This window comes from Rutidosis leptorrhynchoides, chromosome 2 (assembly GCF_046630445.1).
Source record: "Rutidosis leptorrhynchoides isolate AG116_Rl617_1_P2 chromosome 2, CSIRO_AGI_Rlap_v1, whole genome shotgun sequence".
In the NCBI taxonomy this organism is placed as follows: domain Eukaryota; kingdom Viridiplantae; phylum Streptophyta; class Magnoliopsida; order Asterales; family Asteraceae; genus Rutidosis; species Rutidosis leptorrhynchoides.
The window spans coordinates 233,185,344-233,201,433 of record NC_092334.1 but is presented as its reverse complement, the minus strand read 5'-3'; the positions used below and the strand labels follow the sequence as shown (position 1 = coordinate 233,201,433).

The following is a 16,090-nucleotide window of genomic DNA, read 5'->3' as shown; positions in this document are numbered from 1 at the left end:
TTCACTCAAAACGGATTTAAAACGAAGAAGTTATGGGTAAAACAAGATTGGATAATTTTTCTCATTTTAGCTACGTGAAAATTGGTAACAAATCTATTCTAACCATAACTTAATCAACTTGTATTGTATATTATGTAATCTTGAGATACCATAGACACGTATACAATGTTTCGACCTATCATGTCGACACATCTATATATATTTCGGAACAACCATAGACACTTTATATGTGAATGTTGGAGTTAGCTATACAGGGTTGAGGTTGATTCCAAAATATATATAGTTTGAGTTGTGATCAATACTGAGATACGTATACACTGGGTCGTGGATTGATTCAAGATAATATTTATCGATTTATTTCTGTACATCTAACTGTGGACAACTAGTTGTAGGTTACTAACGAGGACAGCTGACTTAATAAACTTAAAACATCAAAATATATTAAAAATGTTGTAAATATATTTTCAACATACTTTGATATATATGTATATATTGTTATAGGCTCGTGAATCAACCAGTGGCCAAGTCTTACTTCCCGACGAAGTAAAAATCTGTGAAAGTGAGTTATAGTCCCACTTTTAAAATCTAATATTTTTGGGATGAGAATACATGCAGGTTTTAAATGATTTACAAAATAGACACAAGTACGTGAAACTACATTCTATGGTTGAATTATCGAAATCGAATATACCCCTTTTTATTAAGTCTGGTAATCTAATAATTAGGGAACAGACACCCTTATTGACGCGAATCCTAAAGATAGATCTATTGGGCCTAACAAACCCCATCCCAAGTACCGGATGCTTTAGTACTTCGAAATTTATATCATATCCGAAGGGTGTCCCGGAATGATGGGGATATTCTTATATATGCATCTTGTTAATGTCGGTTACCAGGTGTTCACCATATGAATGATTTTTATCTCTATGTATGGGATGTGTATTGAAATATGAAATCTTGTGGTCTATTATTATGATTTGATATATATAGGTTAAACCTATAACTCACCAACATTTTTGTTGATGTTTTAAGCATGTTTATTCTCAGGTGATTATTAAGAGCTTCCGCTGTCGCATACTTAAATAAGGACGAGATTTGGAGTCCATGCTTGTATGATATTGTGTAAAAACTGCATTCAAGAAACTTATTTTGTTGTAACATATTTGTATTGTAAACCATTATGTAATGGTCGTGTGTAAACAGGATATTTTAGATTATCATTATTTGATAATCTACGTAAAGATTTTTAAACCTTTATTGATGAAATAAACGTTATGGTTTGTTTTAAAATGAATGTGGTCTTTGAAAAACGTCTCATATAGAGGTCAAAACCTCGCAACGAAATCAATTAATATGGAACGTTTTTAATCAATAAGAACGGGACATTTAATGCAATACGAAGGATTTATGCCTTTAATGTCATGAATCTTCCATGCAATAGCTGGTTTATGAATTTTAACACAGAAATGAGTTGAGATTTTTCATTTTCCGTAAGAGAAGACGATATTATTACAGGTAATTCAGATTCACCATGTAAATAAGCATTGTAACATCCCGCGTTTTTCCGTTAAATTTATTTTTAACACCGTCTTTTTCTTTTAAATAATACCTTTCATTATTTAGATTCGTAGTTTCCGTTGACTAACGTTCATAATAATTCCGTCATTTAATTATAACATCTCTCGTTAACTTGCGTTTTAAAAACAGTCGTTTGGTTATTTCCCGCACCCGACAACAAACTTGAGGGACTAATCTCGCCACTCGGGTAAACTTGGCTAACTAGTGACTCCTCACCACCACACACTTCATTTCACCATCTTCTTCCTCTTTTTCTTTCTTCCTTTTCTCTCAAGAACACAAACACAAATTCATCATCTAATTTTGATCTTGGAAGCTCACAACAAATCCGACTACATATTCTTGATCCTCTCATCATCCTCTAAAATTTGATGCTAACCACTTCGATTTTGGGTAACATTTCTAAAACTCTAGATTTCTCAAATTCGTGTTTTTGACTTGATATGTTGTTAGTTAGTGTCTATGGCTCGTGTATAACATGAATATATGATTTGTATGCTCGATCTTGATGTTTAGGTGTAACTAGCTTGATAATGAAAAGTGTATGCTTAATCTTTGATTTTGGATGATGAAATGTGTTTAGATGTTAATGTTTGTGTGTTCAAAGTGTTAGTTACTTCAATAGCTTCGTTTTGGTGTGTTGATTGACATGAAAACCTTACATTAACATGATTAGTGATTTTGAGGTTTGGTTAGGGTTTGACAACTCTTAAAAACGAACTTTTGATGCGTTGAATGCTTGTTAATGTTATTGATAAGTGTTTAGTTGTATTACACATTTCATTACCTTCAAAACGGCATATCATATGTATAAATTGGATTCCCGAAACTTGAATTGCAATTGATAAACTTAAAACTCGAAAATAAACCTCTATTGATCGCTTGACGGGATTTCGGTTATAGTATATGATGTTTTTGCTTGATGAAAAGTGCTTAGTTGCGTTCCTTGTCGAAAGAGCTTTCCGATGATATAAAATACATGTTCTAATTGTTTGCGGTTTGTAAAATGTGTTGGTTTGTGTTTTGGTTCGTGTAATTGAGAAATTCAGCAAACAGGGCCTGGAAGGCATTTGGGACGCCGTCCAGAAACTCAAGACGCCGTCCCACTCTTCAATTTGGGACGCCGTCTAGACCATTAGGACGCCGTCCCACTCTTCAATTTGGGACGCCGTCTAGCTATTTGGGACGCCGTCCCATTGTGCTAAAACTGGCTGTTCACTTGGTCATTTGACATGAAAATGTTTGCTATGCTACGGACCTCCGATTAACATGAAACTTGGCCAACATGCTCATATATGATTATATAACTTAGAAAAATTGTCGGATATCCAACCCGACCCCGTTGACTTTGACCCGACCAAGTTGACTTTTAATCAAACTTAACCAAATAATTGTGCAATCGTTCTAACATGTTTTTATACTTGTACCTTGCATGAAACATGACAACTTGACTCACATGCTACATTATTGAGTCGTAACGAGCCATAGGACTAATTGAACATCTTTGACCTATCGTGTTTACCGTTATTGATACAAACCTATTGTTTAGGTCAAGACTAGCTTTGTCTTTGCACGCGTTTACTTGTTGAAGTACTTTATTAACTCTCGCGCTCAAGGTGAGATCATAGTCCCACCTTTTTCAACAACTTTTATACTTTTAAATCGTGGGCTGAGAAAACATCTACTTTGTTACATCTTGTACTACTTACTATTATGTTTTGAACACAAGTGTGAAAACAAACATTCCACGTGCGAGTTAGAACAAAAATGCCTCAATTCGATTATCATTAGTTACACTTGCAGGGTGTAAGCGAGAACTTATATTGTGTGGCCATACGGGTTTAACAAACCCTCATTCGGACGGTTCGCTACCGTTATGCGGATGAAATATATTTTTGTGTCTTAGTGCGGGTTCTAGCACTGTGTGATGGGGTAACGTTGGTTAAGTTTTGATAATTGAGTGCTCGCGTATAACAACACTTCTGGAATGCAAATGATTTGGATAATCTAAGTTATGGATATACAAAAATCTTGTGGTTCAAAGACAACGTTTAATACTTACTAAACCTATGATTTCACCAACGTTTTCGTTGACAGATTCTTCTATGTTTTTCTCAGGTCTTGCACGATATGTGATACATGCTTCCGCTCACTATTTGATACTTGCATCCGATGTCGAGTATACATGCATTTCATGGAGCGTCTTTTGACTTTACTTTAAACCGTGTCGCCTAGATTTCAATCGTACTTATAACGTTGTAACTTAACTTTTGGTTGAACAATTCTTGTAAACTTTGAAACAATCTTATTTTGAAATGAAGGCGACATATTTTGGTCAAACGTTATCTTAAAGACTTATAATCAGGTAATGGGACCCACGTAGCCGACGCCGTCACTTGACGATTTGTCGGGGTCGCTACAGTTGGTATCAGAGCCTTGGTTGTAGGGATTTAGAGTTCATTTGTGTCCACCCCGAGTCATAGGGTACATAGGTGAATCTAGACTACAACCGGCATATAGACTGAAGTAGGGATTACTTGACTAATTGTGCATTTATACTCGAACTCTTATATCATATCTAACTCGTATTCGATCTTAATCTTAAGTTGATAAATTTTGTTGATGCGCCACTTTGACTTTATGAAGTAATGTTAAATGCACATGAGAATCAGGGTAATATAATTTCCGGGATTATATTACGGTGATTCACATGGACGTTCCGACATTATGACATAAAGAATTTAAGGCGAGTCAAGGAAAATTTTCTCTACATCATCCTTCCCTATCATGATTAGTATTATTGAGAATACTAATCAACGATATTCTTGTGTCTTGAAGGAACAATGCTTCCCCGTCGCGGACCACGTAATGAAACTTCCGAACAAGCTTTTCAACGCATGATAGCCACCGCCATAGGTGCGGCTATGGCTAGTATCTCCTCCGACATCAATAACAACCACAACCCCAACAACCATGGAGCCGGTAATTCAAACGAGGGTTGCTCCTACAAAACTTTCATGGGGTGCAAACCTCACACCTTCGATGGGACCGGAGGACCGGTTGTGCTCACCCGATGGTTTGAGCAAACAGAAGCCGTTTTTAGCATAAGCGGTTGTCGGGACCAAGACAAAGTCAAATATTCCACCCACACTTTCGCCGGTATCGCCCTCACATGGTGGAATACGTATGTGCTGTCGGTGGGTATCGATGAAGCTCACACTCTCTCATGGGCCGACTTAAAGAAAAAGATGATCACCGAATACTTCCCGCGCGAAGAGACCCGTAAGCTCGAACACGAACTAAGAACTTTAAAAGCGGTCGGGAATGACCTAAAGGCATATAATCAACGATTTTCTGAGCTATCCTTGATGTGCCCAAACCTCGTGACCCCCGAACCTCTAAGGGTTGAACTTTACATGGATGGTCTTCCCAAGAGCATCAAACAAGGAGTAATGTCATCCAAACCCGCTAACCACCAAGAGGCTTTGAATATGGCCCGCCAATTGATTGAAACAGTGGACGAGATTGAAGTGCAGGCACCTAGAGCCGAGGATGAGTCGGGTGACAACAAAAGAAAATGGGAAGCCCCCCAATCGAGTAACTACAACAACAACTTTTCCAAGGAACCTCTCACCCCTGTCGGCAAGAAAAGTTATGCCGGGACACGACCTTTTTGCAACAAATGCCACAAGCATCATTTTGGTGAATGTGGCAAGCTAATTTGCCATCGGTGCCAAGGTAGTGGTCATATCGCCAAGTATTGTGGAAGTACTGCTCCCGTCACTCAAAAGGGGCCCGGCGCACCAAAGCCGAGTATTTGCTACAAATGTGGCCAATCGGGTCATTTTAGGAATGAATGCCCAAAGAATAACGCAAAAACCAACGCGCGCCGTTGAACTTACAACATCGACACCTAGGATGCCCGAGACGATGATGGACTAGTCACGGGTACGTTTTCTTCACAACAAACCGTATATTTCATACTTATTCGATTCGAGTACCGTTAGACGTTTTATAACCAAGGATTTGACTCGTGCTCTTTATATTCCACCTCTTTTCCCCTAGATACTATTTAGGCGATTTAAGCGACCAACGAGAAAAAAAAAAAAAAAAAAAAAAAAAAAAAAAAATTGTGTGCCTATAAATATTTTCGGAGGATATACGTTAAGAAATTGAACTCGACACCAATAGAACTAAGGAACCCAAAACCTATTCATTAAGGAGAAATTGTTGCCCTACATTTATGTATAGATTATTGTGAACTAAGAAATTTTCGGTTGGAAACCGATACCCTCTCCCTCGCATCCATGACCTCATGATTTTTGCACGAATCCCGTATGTTCCAAATCGACCTCCGTTCCGGTTATCACCAATTGGGGGTTAAGGGAGACGATGTCTCCTAAGCCACTTTCCGAACTCGCCACGTTAGTTGTAAATCTCTCTTAGTACCGTTTGATTTATTTAGGGCTCGCCCGTATCCTTAAACCTCTTGAACCGCGTATGCAAATTCATATAGACTAATCTGTATTCATAGATGACATCTTAACTTATTCAAGTAAAGAAGGAAAACGAACAACACCACCATCTTAAGCTCGAACATTTGAGAAAAGAGCAACTTTATACCAAATTCTCCGAGTGAGAATTCCTGTTAAACGAAGTCAAATTTTTTCTAGACCATGATGTTAATGGTCAAGGCATTACAATCAATCTCGAAATCAAGCCACACGTAATCATTAAACTCTGACTTGTATTCGTAAAATCTTAGATCTCGTCTATTTTTACCGAAGATTCATTTCTGACTTTTCTCGTGTTATACGACTTTTAAACTCGTTAACTCACTAAGGAAAACTCTAAACCTCCCCGTGTTCGAACCTTGAGCGTGATTCTTCACACCAACATTTCTAGTTAAAATCGTATAGCAACAGATGGAACTCAAACATGGAAATATTTCTACTTGAACGCCGAAAGGCATACTCTCTCGACTCGAAAATCAACATAACTAAAATTCATTATTTTACACGAAGAATTCGAATACTAAATTGTGGATCCGATCAAACTTCTCATCATCACGTACCACACTACATACCTCTGTTATTTCACCGTCACCGTCTGATATTACTGGAATTTAAGATAACACACAATCCAACGATACTTCACTCTTCTTTGACTTAACGCCCTTGTGTTTCTGATAATCGGTCAACTATTATTCAACCCCGAACTATACAACTATGTGTACTACCTCGTTTCTCTTTCAGACTTCAACTTTTGACAACTAGAGGCACGTTATGGCAACCTCGAGATGCAAGCTCATCCTATTCTAAGTCCTCATTTCACTACTATCTCTACCGTTCGCATTTCCGTTTAGAGAAACTCCTTGTAACATTTCTCCATGGATGGAGAAATTCATCATATTACATTAGTATTCGCCACGAGGGTGAATAGTCCTAACGAACATTTTTCGAACCCTAACTAACTTGTTCAAACGTATCTTAAGAGATTCTATTCCAACACGGCGTATCTTTGTCAATTATTCCGTATCGAATTACTCGTTTCACTTCTAGTTTTACAAGAAACCTTGGAGACCCGTTTAGACATGAGTACCGCGTACCATCCACAAACCGACGAACCGAGCAAACGAACGATTTACGTCTTGGAAAGACATGTCACAAACTCGTATTGTCACTTTTAGTAGATCACTCTTACGACAGTAGTTACCACTCGTGTGTTCACGCGCACTTTCCGAAACCCTATATGACCGCTAATGTCATACCCCTGTTCATTTAACCAAAGCATCAACCACCGAAATCTGAACTCCATCAAGAAACAACAATCGAAATCATTCAAATCCGAGGAGGGCTCGAGACGATCCGTAGTCGCCAGAAGCGTTATACTAAACTTAGATGAAAACCTCACAAATCCCAGTGTGTAACCGCGTAACATTGAGAAACCGCACCTTGGAAAGGTGTAATCCATTTTGGGAAATCGAGAAAGGTTATATCCGCAATATTGAACCTTTTGAAACCTTGGGGCGTATTAGAGCCGCTTCCTACCATTTAGAACGGCCGACTCAATTAAGTTTCCGTTTACCCTACATTTCGTGTAACAAACTTAGAAACGTGTCCTGCGGAACAGGAACGTGCAATCCTGCTGGATACATCAACTATCGATGACAAACTTCTCTTCATAGGAAAACCAGTTGAAACTGGGGATCGTAAAAACCGAACCTTAATGCAACGTAAAACCCTGACTATCCAAATTCATGAGAACCCTCAAGAACGTACTTTCACTTATTCATAGCATTGACAACGTAAAGTCTCGAGTAAGAGATATCGACTACTACTTCCAACTAAATTTCGGGACGAAATTTCTTTTGAGTTGTGGATAATGTAACATCCCGCGTTTTTCCGTTAAATTTATTTTTAACACCGTCTTTTTCTTTTAAATAATACCTTTCGTTATTTAGATTCGTAGTTTCCGTTGACTAACGTTCATAATAATTCCGTCATTTAATTATAACATCTCTCGTTAACTTGCGTTTTAAAAACAGTCGTTTGGTTATTTCCCGCACCCGACAACAAACTTGAGGGACTAATCTCGCCACTCGGGTAAACTTGGCTAACTAGTGACTCCTCACCACCACACACTTCATTTCACCATCTTCTTCCTCTTTTTCTTTCTTCCTTTTCTCTCAAGAACACAAACACAAATTCATCATCTAATTTTGATCTTGGAAGCTCACAACAAATCCGACTACATATTCTTGATCCTCTCATCATCCTCTTCGATTTGATGCTAACCACTTCGATTTTGGGTAACATTTCTAAAACTCTAGATTTCTCAAATTCGTGTTTTTGACTTGATATGTTGTTAGTTAGTGTCTATGGCTCGTGTATAACATGAATATATGATTTGTATGCTCGATCTTGATGTTTAGGTGTAACTAGCTTGATAATGAAAAGTGTATGCTTAATCTTTGATTTTGGATGATGAAATGTGTTTAGATGTTAATGTTTGTGTGTTCAAAGTGTTAGTTACTTCAATAGCTTCGTTTTGGTGTGTTGATTGACTTGAAAACCTTACATTAACATGATTAGTGATTTTGAGGTTTGGTTAGGGTTTGACAACTCTTAAAAACGAACTTTTGATGCGTTGAATGCTTGTTAATGTTATTGATAAGTGTTTAGTTGTATTACAGATTTCATTACCTTCAAAACGGCATATCATATGTATAAATTGGATTCCCGAAACTTGAATTGCAATTGATAAACTTAAAACTCGAAAATAAACCTCTATTGATCGCTTGACGGGATTTCGGTTATAGTATATGATGTTTTTGCTTGATGAAAAGTGCTTAGTTGCGTTCCTTGTCGAAAGAGCTTTCCGATGATATAAAATACATGTTCTAATTGTTTGCGGTTTGTAAAATGTGTTGGTTTGTGTTTTGGTTCGTGTAATTGAGAAATTCAGCAAACAGGGCCTGGAAGGCATTTGGGACGCCGTCCAGAAACTCAAGACGCCGTCCCACTCTTCAATTTGGGACGCCGTCTAGACCATTAGGACGCCGTCCCACTCTTCAATTTGGGACGCCGTCTAGCTATTTGGGACGCCGTCCCATTGTGCTAAAACTGGCTGTTCACTTGGTCATTTGACATGAAAATGTTTGCTATGCTACGGACCTCCGATTAACATGAAACTTGGCCAACATGCTCATATATGATTATATAACTTAGAAAAATTGTCGGATATCCAACCCGACCCCGTTGACTTTTCTGTTGACTTTGACCCGACCAAGTTGACTTTTAATCAAACTTAACCAAATAATTGTGCAATTGTTCTAACATGTTTTTATACTTGTACCTTGCATGAAACATGACAACTTGACTCACATGCTACATTATTGAGTCGTAACGAGCCATAGGACTAATTGAACATCTTTGACCTATCGTGTTTACCGTTATTGATACAAACCTATTGTTTAGGTCAAGACTAGCTTTGTCTTTGCACGCGTTTACTTGTTGAAGTACTTTATTAACTCTCGCGCTCAAGGTGAGATCATAGTCCCACCTTTTTCAAAAACTTTTATACTTTTAAATCGTGGGCTGAGAAAACATCTACTTTGTTACATCTTGTACTACTTACTATTATGTTTTGAACACAAGTGTGAAAACAAACATTCCACGTGCGAGTTAGAACAAAAATGCCTCAATTCGATTATCATTAGTTACACTTGCAGGGTGTAAGCGAGAACTTATATTGTGTGGCCATACGGGTTTAACAAACCCTCATTCGGACGGTTCGCTACCGTTATGCGGATGAAATATATTTTTGTGTCTTAGTGCGGGTTCTAGCACTGTGTGATGGGGTAACGTTGGTTAAGTTTTGATAATTGAGTGCTCGCGTATAACAACACTTCTGGAATGCAAATGATTTGGATAATCTACGTTATGGATATACAAAAATCTTGTGGTTCAAAGACAACGTTTAATACTTACTAAACCTATGATTTCACCAACGTTTTCGTTGACAGATTCTTCTATGTTTTTCTCAGGTCTTGCACGATATGTGATACATGCTTCCGCTCACTATTTGATACTTGCATCCGATGTCGAGTATACATGCATTTCATGGAGCGTCTTTTGACTTTACTTTAAACCGTGTCGCCTAGATTTCAATCGTACTTATAACGTTGTAACTTAACTTTTGGTTGAACAATTCTTGTAAACTTTGAAACAATCTTATTTTGAAATGAAGGCGACATATTTTGGTCAAACGTTATCTTAAAGACTTATAATCAGGTAATGGGACCCACGTAGCCGACGCCGTCACTTGACGATTTGTCGGGGTCGCTACAAGCATATTCCAAATGGTTTGGAAGTGGCTTTAACTCTAATGTCGGTGGTTCTTCTATCAATGATTTATATCGATATCTGTCTTCTACTTTTAGCATTTGAATTTCTTCTGTTGTTGGTTCATATCCATTAGCCATAAGTATAGCTAACATTTCAGTTTCATGAATTGGTTCAGTTCCTTCTCCTAAAGAACATTCTCCCGTTCCTTGTAATTCTGGAAATTCTTCTAATAATTCTACATGTGAATCTATAGTTTGAATATAATAACAGGTATCATCTGCAGACTGTGGTTGTTGCATTGCTCTATCAACTGAAAAGGTAACACTCTCGTCCTCGATACTTAGGGTCAATTTCTTACCGAACACGTCTATTATTACTTTAGCCGTGTTTAAGAATGGTCTTCCTAATATGAGAGGAACTCGAGAATCTTCTTCCATGTCCAGAATAACAAAATCTACTGGAAATACTAAAGTACCAACTTTAACTAGCATATTCTCCATTATCCCTCTAGGATATTTTACTGATCGATCGGCTAGTTGTATGCTTATTCGTGTTGGTTTCAATTCTCCGAGGTCTAGTTTAGTGTATAATGAATATGGCATTAAATTTATACTAGCACCTAAATCTGCCAATGCTTCTATTGAACTTAGACTACCCAGAAAACATGGAATTATGAAACTTCCTGGATCAGAGAGTTTTTCTTGTATCTTATTCAACAGCACTGCAGAACAATTAGCATTCATAGTAACAGCTGAGAGTTCTTCCATTTTCTTTCTATTTGTGATTAGATCTTTCACGAATTTAGCATATCTAGGCATTCCTGAAATCACATCAATGAAAAGAAGATTGACATTTATTTGTTTAAACATATCCAAGAATTTGGATTGCGCGGCTTCAAGTCTTTGTTTTCTCATTTTACTCGGGTAAGGAAGTGGTGGTTGGTATGGTTTAACATAAGGTTTTACCTTAACTGTGTTATCTTCATTAACCTTTTCAACTACCGGTTCTTTTTTCTTATCTTGTTCAGATTGTGGTTCTTGTGGAGTAGGAATAGCGTCATCAAAAATTACAGGTATTTCAGGTGGTTTAAGTGTAATACCACTTCTTGTGGTAATGGCTTTAGCCGTCTCATTCCGGGGGTTAGCATTTGTATCACTAGGTAAACTTCCCAGTTTTCTTTCACCTATCAACCTTGCTAGGTTACTTACTTCTTGTTCCAGATTTTGAATAGAAGCTTGTTGATTTCTAAATGCTTGAGCATTTTGTTCATTGGTTTGTTTCTGAGATGTGAAAAATTGAGTTTGAGATTCAACTAGCTTTGACATCATATCTTATAAATTTGGCTTTTTATCATCGGTTTGTGGTGGTTTATTTTGAAAAATAGGTCTTTGCTGATTGTAAGTATTGTTAGATACTTGTTGATTGCTAGGACCTTATTGGTTGTTGTATGGAACATTTCAGTTATAATTCTGATTTTGATTGTAGACTGGTCTTGGCGGTTGATAATTATTCTGATATTTATTTCCAGGCCTTTGGTTCATGTATGAAACATTTTCTCTTTGTTCCATTGTTTGTTCAATACTGAGGCAATCTTTTATCAAATGTGGTCCTCCACACTGCTCACAACTAATTCGTATTGAGTGAATATCTTTAGTCATCTTTTCCATTCGTCTCTCGACAGCATCTATCTTTGCGGAAATGGAATCAAAGTCATGGCTAGAATCAGCTCTAGCCGCTTTAGATGATCTAACGATATCTTTCTCTTGATGCCACTCATGTGAGTGGGAAGCAGTGTTATCAATAATTTTGTAAGCTTCAGTTGCGGTTTTCTTTATAATTGAACCACCAGCTGCTATATCTATGTCTTTTCTTGTAGTGATGTCGCATCCTTGGTAGAATATTTATACTATTTGACAAGTGTATAAACCATGTTGAGGACATCCTCTTAATAACTTTTCAAATCTTCTCCACGCCTCATATAGAGTTTCGTTTGGCTTTTGTGTGAACGTAACAATTTCTCCTTTAAGTCTTACGGCTTTAGATGCCGGAAAGAATTGTTAAAGAAATTTTTCAACTAAGACATCCCATGTATCAATCGCCCCTTCAGGTAACGATTCTAACCAATCTTTGGCTTCTCCCTTTAAAGTTCAGGGAAATAACATGAGATATATCTGTTTATCCTCCACTTCTCTGATTTTAAATAGAGTACAAATCCTATTAAAGGTACGAAGATGTTCGTTTGGATCTTCCTTCGGTGCACCACTAAATTGGCATTGATTAGTTACCATGTGTAGGATTTGTCCGTTGATTTCATAATCTGGCGCATTAATGTCTGGTTGAGTAATTGCGTGACCTTGGCCAGTACGTTTAGCTCTCATTCGGTCTTCCATACTTAGCGGTTCCAGATTTTCCATGATTGAATTTGTTGAATCTGAATCACTAGAGGATTCTAATTTAATGGTTTGTTCCTCGACAATCTCTGTTTGAATGATTGGTGGTTCCGGAGGAAAGATTAATGGTTCAGGATCTCTGAATTGCCCCTGAATATCCTCCGGATTCTCAATTGTGAGGTCGGTTTCAAAAAATGGATTATCGGGAATTTGAATTGGAGTACTTGGTTGACTTGATGACGATTCTAAACAAAAAATCAACGGCGACAATATTGGCTAGATGTCTTGATTGAGTAACAGGTGGTGAACGTATGAAAGGTGGTGAACGTTTTGCTCGGTGCATTCACAGAATATCCTATTAGTTATAAAAAGAAAGAAAAATTATATAAGTTATCCAATTAATAGACTTTTCTGCTTTTGCCCACGTTTCGAATAGCCAAAAGATGTAGCAGGGAGCCAGAACCCTTTAAATCGGAAGCTCACAACTCAGCCACTAACAAATCCAACTATTACTACGAACCAGAAAATATTGGATGTCTATCAATTTAACCACTTAAAATAATTTTTCGTCGAAATTTAAAGAAATATTAGAGAAGAAATAGAAAATTCTATGTCCTGAAAACTAGAACGGCGAGGAATAAGAAAGAAAAAGAGCGCGTCGAAAAACGTCGAAAAATAAAAGATCGAAAAAAATAAAAATAAGAAAGTAGCGCTTCGAAACTTAAAAAGGAATTAAAATTTATAAACAGCGTCGCAAAATTCTAAAGCACCTAAATCTTAGTCTAAAGAAAAAGCACTTAAGGTATTTTACGGCAAAGCCTAAGAATCTAAAAATAAAAATAAACTACGACAAATACTAGTCTTAAAACTAATTACGAGTGAAAAATATAAATATTACGAATAAACGATTAAAAAGGTACGAAATAAAAATAAAACTTAAAGTTGTAAAAAAAACAATTTTTATAAAAATATTATTTTTATATTTTTTTATAAAAGTATTAATTTATATATTAATAAAACTAAATAAAACTTAAAAATACAAATTTAATTAACTAATTAATATTAAATATAAACCCTAACTATAATTAATAATAAATAATTTAACCCTAATTTCGCATTAATTACGTACTATGTTTCAGTCTGTCAGACTGCTCCGCGAGTGCGGATATATGCTATTCAAAAACTCCGCGAGTGCGGAGGATGCATGTTCAGTTGAAGTGCATGTCGAAATATTACAGGTTCAGTTATTTTTATTTTTTTACTTTTTTGTTTTTTTTAAAGACTTAAAGATATATATATTTTGTTATATTTTTATATTTATGATATTTTAAAAACTTATGTAAATATATTTTTACATAAATAACTTAAAAACTAATTTTTTTAATAGCGTCTCGCTTCGGCGTTAAGTGTTGTTCCCCGGCAGCGGCGCCAAAAATACTTGATGTTAAAGCGAAGGGGTACTAAATACTATAATATTTTACTAGTAAATACTATTAAATACGATACAATTTTACACAAGTTATTTATTTATTTATAGAGTGGATATACCTAAACCCTGCTACAACACTTATTGGCAGTGTACCTAATCATACAGTAGTGTAGTTTTTAGTAAGTCCGGTTCGTCCACAAGGAACTAGCCAAGTTTAACGCTATATTTTTAAAACTATATTTATATAAATATAAATATAAGTAGTATTATTATTATAAAAGGGGGTTTTTCCATTTAATGACCGGTTTGTCGATTTAAAAACTTAAGTCGCAGTTAAAACCTAATGTAAAATATTAAATATATAAAAGACTTAATTTAAAGCGTAAACTAAATGACAATAATTAAAGTTCGATAAATAAAAGTGCAATAAATAAAATGAAAATAAATTAAAGTGCGATAAATAAAAGTGCAATTAAATATGAAATAAAGGAATTATGCTTATTTAAACTTCCGTAATCATGATGTTTGACGTGTTGATTTTAGTTTATTACCATGGGTTAATTGTCCTTTGTCCTGGATTATTCGATATGTCCATACGTATTTGTCCATAATAGTCCATCAGTCATAAATATAAAGTGCGAGAGTCTTCGTCAAATTATCCTTATACCCGAAGTTAAATATTCCAACTAATTGGGGATTCGAATTGTAACAAGGTCTTAATACTTTGTTTAATGAATACACCAGGTTATCGACCGCGTGTAATCCAAGGTTTTATTACTTTTTTAACAATTACACCAATTACCCTTCAATGTAATCCACCCCTGTTTCAACTAGTCCATTAACTATTAATCCAGTTCCCTGTTCGGTAAAATGAACAATTATTGGTATTTATAGATATCCCGCCCACCGTACCCGATTAAGCGTATGTGGTTATTTATAGATACGTCAAATTATAACCTTTATATTAAATTAACGAGGTATCATTTTAGTTAATATAAAGCCAATTAATAGCCCATAGTCTAATTTTCACAAGTGTCGTTCTTTTATCCAAACCCCAATTATGGTACAAAGCCCAATTACCCAATCTTAATATTTAACCCAACATCACGATTACTTCAACATTAAATAAGCATAATAATAACTTTGCTACGAGACATTAATTTAAAAAGGTTAAACATAACTTACAATGATTAATAATAGCGTAGCGTTACACGGACAGAATTTCGACTTATAAACTTAAAACATTCGCTAACATACCCTTATTATTAAAATTAAATTAAAATTAAAATTATAAATTATAAATATAATATATATATTGAGAGATAGAGAGTGAATTAGAAAAAGATGTGTTTTCGTTGTGCAGAATTCGTTACCTTTTATAGGCCCACATTTTACTGTGCAGCTCCGCGAGTGCGGAGTTTTTACCCTTCTAAACTCCGCCAGTGCGGAGGTTCGCATTCCAGCTCACACAAATTGGATCCTAGGCTGCCGACGTTTATTTTTATAATATATAAATATAATCTATAGTTAATATTAAATCTCTAAAATGATGATGTCATTATTAGGCTAATTCCTTTGTTAAGAAAAAATCAAAAAAAGAAAAGAAAAAAATCTAAGCATGGTGGGTGATGTCATTAATCTAAATAATTTTGAATTAAAATTAAATCTTATTAATTAATTATTATTATTAAATCTTATTAATAACTATTTTAATTATTAAAATTAAATAATTTTGAATAATTTTAATTAATTATTTTGAATTGAGTACGAGAAGGTATAAAAGATAAGCAGAAGGAAACCAATTCGAAATTTATATTTTAATTTAAAGTTTTAAAATAAAATGA

The 16,090-nt window shown here is 35.7% G+C and overlaps 1 non-coding gene across 1 annotated transcript; it reads left to right on the top strand.

The window, feature by feature from the left end:
- The first annotated feature begins 12,350 nt into the window (after positions 1-12,350).
- Positions 12,351-12,457, top strand: LOC139894749 (small nucleolar RNA R71). The gene has a single exon (XR_011775234.1). It is a non-coding gene; the product is annotated as a small nucleolar RNA R71 (small nucleolar RNA).
- The last annotated feature ends 3,633 nt before the right edge of the window (positions 12,458-16,090 follow it).